The following is a 14402-nucleotide window of genomic DNA, read 5'->3' on the forward strand; positions in this document are numbered from 1 at the left end:
AAATCAGACGATACTTCACCGATTTCGTTTAATCAAACACCTGAATTCCAAAATTTACAGCAGACGATCAGTGAGATAGATTCGTCCAATAATACATTACGTAGAAAATTGTCAACTTTACAGCAAGAAGTGACAGAGATGAAAAATGTTTCAGTCAAAACACGTCACAGCATACGGCACATTCCGAACATTTGTCACACTCACACAGCCAGTATAATTCAGGTAATTTACAGAGAGTACATGACTTAGATTCCGAACAATCACAGACAAATAGATTCTCATACAATCCTGAACCTGTTCAGACCTACAGAGACGATAATTTTGATTACAAGCATTTTCTATCCGTGAGAAAATTTAAAGTATTTAAAAATGACAGAACACAGATTCACCCCTTGGATTGGATACAACAATTTAGCTTTGCTTTTCCACCAGCTTGGCCCGTAACACATAAACTTGAATTTATTTGCAGTTTTTGGAAGGCGTACCGGCAACTCGTATGAGACCGATCGCGAGACAATGCTACTCGGTAGAAGAATTTCAGAATGCTTTTCTGTCAGCGTATTGGTCGAAGACAACACAGCGCGGAATCAAGGATCAATTAATTAGTTTACCGAATTATGAGAACTCAAATTTTTCCACTGTCACGAAATTTTTTGAACACATGGTCCAACAAAACCAGTACTTAAGTGAACCATACAGTGAATCTGCACTTATTCAATTATGCATTTCTACATTACCACGACTATTAAGAGTGTCACTTTTAACGGGTCAACAGAAAGAAAAAATTTCGGCATTCAGGGATCTGTTACAGCTTTTGGAAGTTCAGCAATCGGATTATTCCTTTATAAACAAAAATTTTTCATATAATAACCAAAGTCAACAAACATACAGTAATTACGATCAGCCACGCAATTTCAATAGCAAAGGTATTAGACGCTCCAGAAATAACAACCACCAGAACTGTAATAACAGACAAAATTTTAATTATCAGTATCATCAAAATTATCAGCAACAGGAATCACATTTTGGTAACAATAGACGTTTTTCACGGCAACAGCATGAAAGCCAACCGGTCAGCATACCTAACCAACAATGTAATGTACAAGGTCAACCAAGCTTTAATGTTTCGCCGCCTGCACGAATAGCATCAGCCCCAACAAATGGTAATGCACAGCAACAAGGGAATCAGTACGTACAGAAAACACACTACTTCAATTCCTATCGCAATGCACCGTATAGAAATGACTATCATGACAGACGTAAAAGTAATGAGTACAATTTTCAGCGTACGTTTAAAAACAGTCGGTCTTATCAGCAGCAGAATCATCCGCAACAACATATTATCATGAATGAACCAGATAGTAGGTATAATCCCGAACGTAATACGTTAGGAAGAAATAACAGAACAGTTCAAATAGTGTAAATGCCACAGCATCCTCCCGAAAATAATAGCACGTCAGATAGAATTTGACTAGATACAGTACAGGTTGCATCTTCCAGTAACGCAAGCAATACTTTTGACACGCAGAATCTTGTTCACGAAAATGTTATTACTTTTGACGACATCCGCGACACTCTTTTGCAGGAAACACCAGTTATTCATAAAACCATTTCACACCCTGTCATCGAAGTAAAAATTGGATCATCGAAATTTTCAGCAGTAGTCGATTCTTGATCACCTATGTCAATCATAAATGAGGAAACTTTCAACGAATGTAACAAAGAGAATACCTATCCTACGTTACCATTAGACAAAACTAAAGTAAAAGGAGCAGTATCTGGTAAAGGAGTAGATGTAAAATTACAGACACATTTATCATTTTGTATTGCAGGTCATACATTTCACTCAAATTTTTGGATTGTTCCGCTATTGACGACAGACGTTATTTTAGGTACGAATTTTCAGGTACAACACGACGCAATTATTGACTTTCAAAACTCCTATTTAATGTTAAAGGATGATAATGTACAACTGGCTTTAGAATTTCAGCGCTCTTTATCTGCAGAAGAACAAACAATTAATCGTACAGAGGTCATTTCCGCATTAAGTAACATAGACTGTAATTCAACATTGTTCACAGATACGTACGTACACAACTATAATACTTCAGATGAAATCGACAATGATGTAATACAGATGATTTCTGATAAAGTTAAACAGAGTAATGCAAATACTACACAAAATTCTTTTACAGCAAGCTCCAGTTTTTGACAATGTTCCTGGTACGATGTCCGGTTTTATGTATGAATTTCAAGTCAAACAGCACGACACATTTAAAGCAAAGCATTATCCCATTCCATAAATTCATAGAGAACAAGTTAAGACAGAATTGCAAGCTATGCTTGACCAAGGAATTATTGAACCGGCAGTTAGTCCGTACATAAACCCGCTCCGTATTGTTAAGAAAAAGGATGGTTCACTTCGCCTCGTAGTTTGTTTTTTTTTAGTGTCACAGTGTTGTTGAACAGGCTTATCGGCTTCGCTGATTTTCCGTGTATTGATGTAGTTGTGTTTAGGTAGTGCTGTTGGGGCACCATTTATTCACTTTGGGGGTCAGAATTGTGATTTGAACTTAAAAGTTCACCAATCCGCCGCCCTTGGTGGGGTACTACGCCTTGCAAGAAAGCTTGGTGTTTGATTCTCCTTTCCTCTCCTCTTGGTCCTTAGTATTTGTTGCGGCTGGGATGCCGCTTTCTTCTTTATCCATGGTGGTTCGGCGTCTGCTTGCCGCTAGATTGTCTCTCGCAATACGATCTATTTGGTCTGGTTTAAGGTGGTTTGTGTGGTTGAATTTTGCTTCTGACTGGGTGTTGGGGTGTATTTCCTGATTTAATCTGTGGGGTCCTCTGTGATGGAACGTGGCACTCTCTGTGCCAGGTTTTTGGTCTTTGGGTGCCTACGTCTGTCAGGTGTCTGCAGCTATGTCTGCTGTTGTCTATCTTTTGGAAAATTTTTGTAGTCTGATTCCTAATTGTTTGATCAAGTGTATCCATCTCCAGCTGTTCATGTAGTTGGGATATTCTAGTCCAGTAGGGTGCGCCTAGGATCCACCTGAGCACCTTGTTCTGCACTACCTGCAGTTCATATTTCCTTGTTGGGCAAGCTACTGCCCATGATAAGCATCCATATGTCATTGTGGGCAGCACCGTTGTCTTATATAGTGTCCGTTTTGTTTCTGATTTCAAGTTCTTGCTCTTAAAGAGAGGGTAAAGCGCCTTGGCTAGGTTCAGGGCTTTTGTCTTCTTCTCTCTGATGTGATGGTGGTACAACAGCCTTCTGTCCAGCGACACGCCAAGGTACTTGACATCGTCCCTCCAGGGTAGTTCCTGGGCGTTGAGCCGCAGATGGTTTTGCGGGATTGGTCGCTTTCGGGTGAAGTAGATGGCGGTTGTTTTAGTGGCGTTTAGCTGAAGTTTGTTTGCTCTACACCAGTTTTCCACGCGATTGAGCTGTCGTTGTAGTCTGCCGATGGATACATGCTGCCGATGTTCACTGGTGTAGAACGCCATATCGTCGGCGAATTGGGCGATGTGGACTCCTGCCTCCAAGGGAATGTCATTGACGTAGATGTTGAAAAGAGTTGGCGACAGGACAGACCCTTGGGGGATGCCCGCTTTCAGTTGGCAACGAGAGGAACGTTTGCTATCCACCTCGACCACGAAATGCCTCTTGTTTAAGTAACTGTCAAGTAGCTTGGCGTAGACGTCTGGGATAGATGTTTTATGTAGTATCTTCCAGATTAAGTTGTCATGCGACACCTTGTCAAAGGATTTTTCCCAGTCAAGGAACACGGCTGCGGTAGACTTCTGCAGGTTCATGTTTGCTGCGATGTGTTCAGTGACGCGGAGCACTTGGAGTTCCGCCAACACCTTCTTTTGGAAACCGAATTGCTCGGCTCTTAGTGTGTTATTGTCTGTCAGGGATGGTTGGAGACGTTGTAGTAAGATCCTCTCGAACAGCTTCCCCATGGTTTGTAGTAAGCTGATAGGTCTGTTGTTTGAAGGGATTTTGGGGTCTTTGCCAGCTTTCGGTATGGTAATTAGTTTAGCTATTTTCCATGAGGAGGGAACATACGACAGTTGCAAACATTTATTGAATATCCTGGTCAGGAGCACTATTGGCTTGCGTGGAAGATTTTTTAGATGCATGTGCGTTATTTTATCGAGAGCAGGTGCAGAACCCCCCTTTCTCTTTCGTATTTCCCTTCTGATCTCAGTTGGGGTGGTGAGCTGCGGTGTTGTAGAGGGTGGCGTACTCATCAACGTGTCGATGGTCTGTTTAATGCTGTCTTCTAGGTCTTGGTCGTCGCGTGGCTGTACGTCGTGGGATGGGAGGGTGTTTTGCTCTTCAAAGGTGTCAGCGAGTAACTTGGCCTTCGACAAGGCGTCGTAGATTGTGCCCTGGTTACCTGTCATGGCCCTTTTGGGTGGTTGGGTGGCTCTTAAGTTCTTTACTACCTTCCACTCGTCGGTTGTTCGAAGGTTGAATGAGTCCATTTTGTCCGCCCATACTTCCGCACGCCACACCGTTAACCGTTTATTTAGCTCGCGCATTAGTTTATTTGCAGTAGTACGGTCTCTAGGGTCGCGAGTTTGTTGTCAGCGCCTTTTGGCTTTGTTTTTGATGTGACGGAGATCACGAAGGAGGGGTGGGAGTTCGAACTCATTTCTAGGTTGGTTTGTAATGGTTGTTGACTGCCGCGAAACTGTTTGGATCTGTGTGGTGAGTGATTCGATCGCTGAGTCGAACTCGTCCGTTGTTCTGAGCTGGATATCTGGGCGGATGGTCGCCGTTAGGGAAGTTCGATATAAGTCCCAGTCGGTTTTGAATGATTGGCGGTCGTGGCGTGAGTCTGTGGAAATTAACCAATACAGGCTTGTGGTCAGAGGATAGGTCGTCCTGCACATCCAAGTGGATGTTGTCTGCTATTCCCTTGGTCACAACGATGTCCAGGACGTCAGGCCTCTGTTGTGGCAGTAGCGGGACGTGGGTGGGGTCGTCAGGGCCCCAGACTGTGATCTGAAGTGCTTCTTCTAAGCTTACTAATTTGTTGCCCTTGGGGTTTGCCACTCGGGAGTTCCAGAAGGGATGTTTTGCATTTAAGTCCCCCCCGAGTAGCACACTTGGATGGAGGTCAAATATCTGGCGTAGCTCATTTTCCCGAAGTTCTCTGTTTGGGGCTAGGTACGCAGCCCCAATCAGCAGAACTCCGAGGGTCGTATTTATTTTTAACAGGGTGGCTTCTATTTCTTCTAATGCAGGGGTTTCTACTGTGTCATGGGTAATGCTGTTTTTGGTAAAGATCGCCGTGCCACCGCCTCTCTGGTGTTGTCTATCGGTTCTGTAAGTGGCCATGTTTCTTAATCGGAAGGTGTCAGGTGGACGTAGGTGGGTTTCAGTTACGAGCATTATATCGATGTCGTTTTCAGTGATAAATGCTTGTACTTCAGTCTTTTTGCTTTTTATGCCATTGGCATTCCAGATGCATAATGTCATGTTCCGTTTGGGTGATCTGCGGCCCGCCATAACTACTCCATGATGGTGAATACTGCCTCCATCAGTATTAGCGCTTTGGTGGCCTTGTCATTTGTTTTTCGGAGTTTTTGGGCGGTGAGTTTGACTGTGTTCAGCAGTCGCTGCTTGTCAAAGAGCTTGAGGGTGTTGAGTATTTCACCTATATCTGCTCCCAGTTCAGTTTGAAAGGGAGTTAGGCCTGGTTCTGTATTTTGTGGTGGTGCTGGTTGTTCGGTATTTTGAGGTGGCGCTGGTTGTTCGGTTTCTGGAGTGGTAGGTTGTTTAGTTTCAGGAGCAGTTGGCTGATTGGGTACTGTTGTGGTTTCCGGTGGATGGCTTCCTTGGAGGTGTGTAGTTTCTAGTTGTGTTGACTCAGTTGTTGATGGTGGCACTCGCTCGAGTTCGGTGGATTTTGGGCGGTGCCCTGGCTCCCTTGGCTTCGGGATTGGCACATGTTCCCTAGGCTTGGGTGTAGGCGGTGGTTTCGAGGGCCCTTGAATTGGCATCTTGGTATTATCCCTGTTTTCCACCTGGGTGTGCACTGGTGTCAGTTGCTTCGGTGAGACTGCGCTTGCATATGTGCGGGCTGTTGCTTGATCGAGTTGCTGCTGAGTCCTACTGCTTTCTGGTTGTGGTGTTTGGGTGGTATTTTGCCTGGCCTCTTGGGTTCCTGTGGTTTCAGGTGCTCCTTGGCGCTGCACTGTATTTTGGAGCTGGCTAGCCCGCTTTGGTGTGTGTGTGTGTGTTGTACAGTTCGTGTAGTTGGTAGGAAAGGTTTCAGCTTGCTTTGATATATTTCGCAGCCTTTGTAGTTTGCAGGGTGTGCTCCATTGCAGTTGGCGCACACTGGGCTGTCTGATCGCGGCTTAGTGCATTCTTTCGCCTCGTGTAGGCCCGCACAAATCAAGCACCTGGTGGGTAGAGTACAGTAGTTCGCCGTGTGGTCGAACCTTTGGCAGCGCCGGCACTGCCTTGGTCCAACTCTGGGCTTGTATGATTCGATACGAATCTTCATCCCCAGGAGGAAGCGCTCATCATACAGGCGGTCGGCTTCGGGTCTGGGTGGTGTGTTTATTTGATAAGTTCCTTCGTGAATCAGCTCCCTCGTTTCATAATTCCTTTTCTTGTACTCAAACACTAATACTATTTCGTGGCCTTTTTCAAGTGCAGTTTTTACGTCTTCCTCGGGCGTCCGCGGGGGGAGGCCCTTCATCACGAATCTCCTTTGTCTGTCTGTGGCCAGCTGGTGTGTGAAATGGGGAACATTTTCCTCTCTGAGGAATTTTTCCGCAGCGCCGAAATCTTCGACAAAGTGATACTTGGTGTTAACCCCACGGAAGATTGCTTTTAGGGGGCCTTTTAGTTTTGTTTTCAGGCTCTTGTTTAGTTTGATATAATCACACGGCTGGTGGACAATGATCGGTGGTATCGTGGGGAAGCGTGTGTTTGGGTTATGGCTTTCACTGTCGTGTGGTACTTCCTCTTGTGGTGTAGTTTTTAGTGACTCGTTTCCCTCTTTGGGCTCATGTTGTGTGGCCAGTGCGCCAGGGAGCTCTTCTATTAGGTCAAGGACCTGGTACAGGTTTTCAATATCGAAGGACAGGCACTCTGGCACCGGTTCCGGAGAGGATCTGGGTGATCGCCTACGTCTAGGTGATCTGGCATTTTGCCAGTCGCCTTCGGCCCCTTCCTGTGATCGGTCATTACCGCTTGGGGACTGTGTTTCTGCGGTGTTGTCTGGTGGTTTCTGAGTGGTCTGGTTGCTCCTCGTTTCTTCCATTTCACGTGGTGGCATGTATTTAGGCATAACACTGAGGTGGTTGGTGGACCCTAACAGTGGAGATGGACACACCTGATCGCGAAAATCTTCACTAACCCTAATTTCTGCCCTGGCCTGGCAGAACGCGGGCTGGCCCCGCCGCAGCAGGGGGCCCTGTCTCTACAGCGTACCCTAACTCTAACCAGCCCTAAATTCCAGATGTCCGGAATTACTAGACGCTATCCCTACCTGCGAGAGACAAACCTAGCGACAATTTGGTTCTCCTTGAAGGCGGCGCACAGGGCGCGGCGCCGAAGGCGGTGGTGGTGGACGGCTGCCGGCGAAGCAGCAGCGGTACCTCCCCGCCAGACGGCAGCGACAGCGGCAAGTCTGCTGTGAAGCAGCAGCGAGCCCCCTCGCCGAACACGACAACTTTGCCTCAAGCGTCTGCGCCACTGCCGAGCGAAGCGAGCGCCACGACTGCCAGCGCGAGGGTCTCGTACTTGGTTCGCGTCACATCAACGACATAATTATTAATGAAACAGATCGCCCTCAAACTCTAGAAGAAGTTCTACAGAAATTTCATGGTACTGCTATTTATTCCACATTAGATTTGAAATCGGGATTTTGGAAAATTCAACTCCATCCGGACTGCAGAAAGAACACGGCTTTTCTCTGTTTTGGTGACTGTTATCAGTTTTGTAAATTACCGTTCGCTTTAACTACACTCCTAGAAATTGAAATAAGAACACCGTGAATTCATTGTCCCAGGAAGGGGAAACTTTATTGACACATTCCTGGGGTCAGATACATCACATGATCACACTGACAGAACCACAGGCACATAGACACAGGCAACAGAGCATGCGCAATGTCGGCACTGGTACAGTGTATATCCACCTTTCGCAGCAATGCAGGCTGCTATTCTCCCATGGAGACGATCGTAGAGATGCTGGATGTAGTCCTGTGGAACGGCTTGCCATGCAATTTCCACCTGGCGCCTCAGTTGGACCAGCGTTCGTGTTGGACGTGCAGACCGCGTGAGACGACGCTTCATCCAGTCCCAAACATGCTCAATGGGGGACAGATCCGGAGATCTTGTTGGCCAGGGTAGTTGATTTACACCTTCTAGAGCACCTTGGGTGTCACGGGATACATGCGGACGTGCATTGTCCTGTTGGAACAGCAAGTTCCCTTGCCGGTCTAGGAATGGTAGAACGGTGGGTTCGATGACGGTTTGGATGTACCGTGCACTATTCAGTGTCCCCTCGACGATCACCAGTGGTGTACGGCCAGTGTAGGAGATCGCTCCCGACACCATGATGCCGGGTGTTGGCCCTGTGTGCCTCGGTCGTATGCAGTCTTGATTGTGGCGCTCACCTGCACGGCGCCAAACACGCATACGACCATCATTGGCACCAAGGCAGAAGCGACTCTCATCGCTGAAGACGACACGTCTCCATTCGTCCCTCCATTCACGCCTGTCGCGACACCACTGGAGGCGGGCTGCACGATGTTGGGGCGTGAGCGGAAGACGGCCTAACGGTGTGCGGGACCGTAGCCCAGCTTCATGGAGACGGTTGCGAATGGTCCTCGCCGATACCCCAGGAGCAACAGTGTCCCTAATTTGCTGGGAAGTGGCGGTGCGGTCCCCTACGGCACTGCGTAGGATCCTACGGTCTTGGTGTGCATCCGTGCGTCGCTGCGGTCCAGTCCCAGGTCGACGGGCACGTGCACCTTCCGCCGACCACTGGCGACAACATCGATGTACTGTGGAGACCTCACGCCCCACGAGTTGAGCAATTCGGCGGTACGTCCACCCGGCCTCCCGCATGCCCACTATACGCCCTCGCTCAAAGTCCGTCAACTGCACATACGGTTCACGTCCACGCTGTCGCGGCATGCTACCAGTGTTAAAGACTGCGATGGAGCTCCGTATGCCACGGCAAACTGGCTGACACTGACGGCGGCGGTGCACAAATGCTGCGCAGCTAGCGCCATTCGACGGCCAACACCGCGGTTCCTGGTGTGTCCGCTGTGCCGTGCGTGTGATCATTGCTTGTACAGCCCTCTCGCAGTGTCCGGAGCAAGTATGGTGGGTCTGACACACCGGTGTCAATATGTTCTTTTTTCCATTTCCAGGAGTGTATTTCTTCAGCAGCTTGTATTCGCGGTTTGAATACAATACTTCCGACAGTACTTAAAGACAGAATTACAACGTACGTAGACGACATTCTTATTGCAGAAGCTAACTGGTCTGAACACAATCTGGTTCTTCAACGACTTTTGCTAACTTTTCGTGCACAAGGACTTACAGTTAATCTCAGTAAATCGCATTTTGGTAAAACTTCTATAAAATTTCTTGGACATGTAATTTCAGCAGAAGGCATTGCGTCTGACCCGGAAAAACTTCAAGCTTTACGTGACATTACTGTTCCTACGACGAAGAAACAACTACGCAGCTTTTTGGGTTTAATTAACTTTTTTCGTAATTTTATTCATTACTCTGCTTTAGACACCCCTAGATTATGTCCATTGACAGGTAAAAACACTATTTGGTCCTGGGATAAGCAAGCACATTCTGAATTTGTGAACCTGAAACAAGCTTTGTTGAATGCACCACTTTTATCACATCCAGATCTTACTAGAAATTTTTCCATTGCAACCGACAGTACTAACACCGCTTTAGGCGTACACATTTTTCAGGAAATAGAAGAAGATGGTTGTACAGTAATTAAAAACATCGCCTTTGCGAGTCGCATTTTGTCACCTACTGAACGCAATTATTCTGTTACAGAACTTGAAACATTATGTGTTGTATGGACATTTACGAGATTTCGGCATTTTCTTTATGGAAGACATACGACCGTTTACACAGATCATAGAGCTATACAGATTTTACTTTCCGCTAAATTTACACACGACAGATTAAGTAGATGGAAATTTTATTTACAGGAATTTAATTTTACAATTGTTCACATTCTCGGTACACAAAATATTGTAGCAGACGCACTATCCCGTTCTCTCAGCAACAATCAGCAAGACATCGCAACCAACTTCTGCAAAGCAAATTTCAGCGTCATGTACATTCAACAAGTTGCATTTGAGAATTTCATTTCGTCGTCATTACAAGACATAGCACAAGAGCAGAGTAAAGACAACGTGTGGAAAGAAATTAAACACCTTTGGCAAGCTAGGAATGATGTAACCATTAGAAACCATTACACTGTACGCAATAACATTCTGTTTCGCCGCTCTCACCCTGACAGCAACAATTGGTTATTATGCATTCCTGACGAACTTGTTAACAAATTAATCTGGCATACTCATTTAAGTTACGCACATTACGGAGCCAGAAAATGCTTTCTTGTACTGAGACAGAACTGTTATTTTACCAACATGGAGAAACGTATTCGACGAGTTTTTGCGTCATGTAAAATCTGCCAGGAAGCTAAGTCAGATACGACATCACATATTCCTCCATTACATCCCATTGTACCTGTTAAATTGAGACACATGGCCGCTGTAGACATTTTTGGTCCGATTCCCAGATCTAATAGAGGTTTCTGCTACACCTTTGTCGCTGTTGAACTCACTTCAAAATTTGTTACCTTCACTCCGTTACGCAAAGCTACTGCTAAAACTGTTTCGAAAGCATTTGTAAAACACGTATATTACGAGCTAGAAACATTCTCCGATCTATATATCCAGGTACCATGCTTCTTCGAACCCTTGTGAACGATTAATGAAAGAAATTGGTAAACTGTGTAGAATATACTGCCATAAAAAACATATTGATTGGGACACACACATACTCTCATTCCAGGATGTAATTAATTCTATACCAAATGAATCTACTATGCTATCTCCGACTGTTATACTAAAAAATGTTGAACCACCTAACAAAATTAAAGAATTAATAACCTTTCCTACATCTCGTCGACTACGACACCATGAAATAATTGACATTGCACTGAACAACATCAAACGTGCCGCAGAGCGCCGGAGAAGACAGCAAAACAGGTTTGTACACGCCGTGGACAGAAGATATTTGTACGCACACATTATTTATCTAACAAAGGAAAAAGTAGATGTAGTAAATTTGAGCTTCTATACGCAGGTCCATATAGAATTCGCAGCATTCCTCACCCCAATGTAGTACACGTCGAAACTCTGAGAACCAGAAAAACCAAAGGCTATCACCATATCTCCAACATCAAACCCTTTATTGAATGAACATACTTTATGATTTATCACACTATACTTTATGATTTATGACACTGTACTGCCATTTCCTGGTTTTTTATGACCACTTATGCAATTATATTCACATGAACACTTACTGATGATTATCGTATTTTTTCTTGGCAAGTGCTCGGCAAGGTGAGGTTAGCAGGTCGCTTTTCTTGTCGTTACACCTCAGACCGTGCACATTTTTCCAGATGAACTTACACTTTTTGCGACCACTTATGCAATTATATTTATGTGACTACTTACTGATGATTATCGTATTTTTTCTTGGCAAGAGCCCAGCAAGGTAAGGTTAGCAGGTCGCTTTTCTTGTCGTTACACATCAGACCGTACACATTTTTCCAGATAAACTTACATATTTTATGACCAATTATGCAATTCTATCTAGTGACATATTAATTTTATCAAATTCTTTCTCCATTAAAGTCTTCAACTCTCGCCTCTATCAACTACACAACATATAAGCTGAACAAAGAGAGGCATTTCTTGTTGTTACACATCAGACCGTGCACATTTTCCATTCTTCATGTATGTATGATTGTTTTACTGTTTTGTTTGTACGCACTATGAAATATCTAAGATATAACAAGCACCAGTTGACTTTGACATTTTGCTTATGATATCTCAACATCGTGACTATTTTAAATTTTTTTTCTGCTTCTACATTGTGATACTCTGTGCACATTTTTGCATCTGAACACTGTCTATGTTTTTGACATATTTCGTTTTCTGTCATGCTATGCTGCATGCTCAATTTTATCACTAGAAACCAGTTATTATTTAATGGGTATATGATTTAAATGCAAGACATTAATCATTGTTCATCATTTTCAGAAAGAAATAACGTGTAAAAGAAATAAATTATGGGAATTTCACCTTCGGAATGAACGAAAGAAGATGCAGTACCTCGTCACGAAGAGTAAATGGATCAGAATTAACAAGCATTAACAAGAATATACTATATACATCGTATGATAGCAGTCTTAACTAATTTATTCTTTCAGAATACGAGGCGATTGATGCAGGCTGTCAGACAGAACTACACATCTTAGTTTTAGTGATGAAATATGCTAGAAATAAGGAACCCTATACTATGAATAGCTGTATACTGAAAGTGACTTTTTTGCAGATGATAATGAATGATGATGAATAGTGATGCAGAATATGCTAATATGGATAATGAAGTTTTTCTTTACAGGTGATGATAATAATGGAATTAAGTTTTTCGTTGCAGGTGATGATAGTAATGATAATGTTTTTCTTTGTAGATGAGGATAATGTTGAAGTATATGTATTTGTGCTATGTAGTCATTTAAGTTTTGTTGCAGTTCGTCTTGACAGTATGTCTTATGTCGCATGGTATGATGACTGAAGGTTTAGGAAAGGACAGCTAGAGAACATATATTTAATACAAATTTCATTACCTGTTATTTCGAAGTTCACTACTTTTCAGCATTATATGCGTTTCTTCTTTCAGCGTAATAATCCATTCTGTATTTTTTGCAGGAGAAATTATTCACGAAATTAATATGCTATAAGCAGTTGGTCATTAAACCAGTGTCATTCATGAATGTGATCACATATACTCTATTTGTTTCATAACCCTGCTACAGCTGACTCATGACGAAAGACGTTACCCATCTTCATTTGCAGCAATAAGTCAAAAGCAAATATTGTTATGCCCCAGCAATTAATTATAGATCGCAACGCAATGCATTGCTAGCACAAAACAGTATTACCAGTCCCAAATAATGATACCAATTTAAAAGAGTTATGAGTAATACTGAATGATTTTTTTTCAACGACAGACATTGAGTAATAGCTACAGTATGTTATATTTTAATTATGTCTTATGTGACTTAAATGATGAGTTCTGAGTAATAGTGAATAATATTTTGTAATAATGCATGCATGCTCTACACTCTTTAACTCCTGTTTTGACTTATGACTTCTGATGATTTGTAACTGGCCAATGTGTGCCAATAATTATTTTTTAAATATGTCATATGTCACTTGAATGATGAAAAATGTTTTGTAATATTCAATACTTGCTGACCAATGAATGCAACTGTTTCTTATATTTTAAATTTATATTATGTCACTTACATGCTATTTGTATGAATACCAGTAGCCTGATACTACACTCATTAGCTCCTGTTTTGAATGATGACTCCTGATGGTTTTTAACTGGTCAATGAGTGCAAATGTTCTCTGTAAACAGATAACTTATGAACATTATTCTGTAATACTTCATACATGGTACAGAAATGTTAAGTAACTGGGCGATGAGTGCCACGAATTACTTAAATCAGTTAATAGACTAGTGTAATCATCAATGATGACTAGCACAAGACTTAATGTCCTTCACCTTCTGATATAATTACCAGAAATTACTGCAATATCCGTTTGTCCTGTCTATCCTCATGCTCATGGAGCACTATATTTGTTTTTTGCACTAATTCTACGTTGGTGTACCTTACAAGAACGTGGTGTTGACACGATATGCTGTCCACCACGTTGAGCGATGGAGATGTTGTTATGGTCCCACTGTTTGGTGTACCTAATGTACTACCAAAACGATAACATGGAATATTAATACGACATTTCAGAGTCTTGGCTACACTGATTAATACTTCAGGGAAAAGAACTTGGTGTTGTACTTCTGTAGAAAGATATGGACTTTCAGTGCAGCTGCGTGCAACCTAATTTGCTACAACCATGTTGCAATCCTTCCCTTTCCTATCCCCACAGTGCGTGTGCACTTTTGTCATTTGTTAATATGATTTGTACTCATTGCGTATACATTTTGTCATTGCTCGATATTTTCTGTACTCAGTGCATGTGCACTATATTTTATTTCATGTTCTGCACTTATAT

This window comes from Schistocerca piceifrons, chromosome 6 (assembly GCF_021461385.2).
Source record: "Schistocerca piceifrons isolate TAMUIC-IGC-003096 chromosome 6, iqSchPice1.1, whole genome shotgun sequence".
NCBI lineage: Eukaryota > Metazoa > Arthropoda > Insecta > Orthoptera > Acrididae > Schistocerca > Schistocerca piceifrons.